The 1897-nt window shown below is 44.5% G+C and overlaps 1 non-coding gene across 1 annotated transcript; it reads right to left on the bottom strand.

Moving 5' to 3' along the window:
- Window positions 1-1431: 1431 nt before the first annotated feature.
- TRNAA-UGC (transfer RNA alanine (anticodon UGC)) lies at window positions 1432-1507 on the bottom strand. The gene has a single exon. It is a non-coding gene; the product is annotated as a tRNA-Ala (tRNA).
- Window positions 1508-1897: the final 390 nt, after the last annotated feature.

The raw sequence follows: 1897 nt of genomic DNA, 5'->3' as shown, positions 1-1897 counted from the left end.
AACTTCCTGACTCATGTTAAGCTCAGTCAGTAGAGCAGGAGACATTTCATCTCAGGGCTGTGGGTTCAAGCCCCGCATTGGGCAAAATAGTACTGTACTGCAGGGGTTTGGACTATACAGGCCTTGTGTTCCCTTCTAACTGTACAATTCTATGAGTCAAAACTATGTACACACCATACATTAAAAGCATATTTGAAGCACAAAAGCCTCCCAAGAATCCTGGGAACTCTAGTTTACCCCTTGCAGAGCTACAGCACCCTTAACAATCGACAGTTCCCAGGATTCTTTGGGGGCGGGGGAGTGTGCTTTAAATGCATGGTGTGCACTGCCACCACCCATTATTCAATCTCAAAACCTCAAAGGTAACTTCAACAACCTGTCAGAGTCGGCCCTACCATTGGGCAAAATGAGGAAACTGATTCAGTGAACAAATGAAACAAGGAACACTGCCTTGGACTGAATCAGATCATTGTCCCATCTCTTTCTCTTTCTTCTCTTTGGCGATCACTCATAGCCGAGTAAGATTGCCTTCCAAGATTGCCTTCCACAAACACAGTTTTAACAGTGAGTCTGTAAATGACTGTGGAGGCCAATTCCTTCCACAGTGGGGACATAGGTTTCCGGGTGGGAGATGATCACAGTGTGGATTTGCCAAGCGTGCCTTCCTCTTAGCATGTTTTCCCCTTTTGTCCTGAGTTCGAGCATCTTCAAAGACCATGACACCTTGGGTAAAGGCTGTTCTCCAGTTGGAGCACTCGCAGGCCCGTGTTTCCCAGTTGTTGGCGTTTAAACGACTTTTTTTTTTTAAAAAAAAGATTTGCCTCGACAGTCTTTAAACCTCTTTTTGTTGACCACCAGCATTACCCTTTCCATTTTAAAGTTCGGAATAGAGTAGTTGTTTTGGAAGATGACCATCAGGCATCTGCACAACATGACCAGTCCAACAAAGTTGACGTTGAAGAATCATTGCTTTGACACTGGTGATCTTTGCTTCTTCCAGTACACTGATATTAGTTTGCCTGTCTTCCCAAGTGATGTGTAAAATTTTTTGGAGACACCATTGATAGAATCTTTCAAGTACAGTGGTATCTTGGGTTAATAACTTAATTCGTTCTGGAGTTCTGTTCTTAACCTGAAACTGTTCTTAACCTAAGCTACCACTTTAGCTAATGGGGCCTCCCACTGCTGCTGCGCCACGGCGGTGCGATTTCTGTTCTCACCCTGAAGCAAAGTTCTTAACCCGAGGTACTATTTCTGGGTTAGCGGAGTCTGTAACCTGAAGTGTCTGTAACCCGAGGTACCACTGTAGTTGGAGGTGGCATTTATAAGTGGTCAATGTTTCACAAGCATACAGTGACCATCCACAATTTCAGAACAGGATGGTTGTGGCTCTCCACAATTACAAGACAGAGAGTTCTTCCCATCCCTACCTGGAGATGCCAGGGATTGAACCTGGGACCTTCAGCATGCAAAGCAGATGCTCTACCACTGAGCTATGGCACTTTCCTGTAACAATATCCTGAAAAATGAACCAATCTAATAGATGAGAGCTGGAGTCCAACAGCATCAGGATAGGGTGGATACCCATTCCTGATCTAAATGAACTTAGGTGTAGACCTAACAGGCACTCTTTTAGATAAATCTCCTTAGTTTAATAAGGTTCTATAAGGTAATACGGTGCCCAGGTGGCATTTTTCTCCTCTTCCCATTATTTAGTTATTCCCATGGTATATCCTCCAGGACACCAGGCAGGCACCTCGCAACATGGCCTGTGGTCTCCATTAGCTGAAGTTATAGCAATTCAGCTGGTTTCTGAGATGCAATACCCTGTGTATGATATTCAGTAAGATCCTGTGCAGGTAGAGGAGTGTGTGTGTGTGTGTGTGTGTGCAAAAAC

The sequence above is a fragment of the Zootoca vivipara genome, chromosome 1 (genome assembly GCF_963506605.1).
Source record: "Zootoca vivipara chromosome 1, rZooViv1.1, whole genome shotgun sequence".
NCBI classification, from domain to species: Eukaryota; Metazoa; Chordata; class Lepidosauria; order Squamata; family Lacertidae; genus Zootoca; species Zootoca vivipara.
Note: the sequence above shows the minus strand (reverse complement) of the source record. Positions and strands in the feature narration are given on the sequence as shown.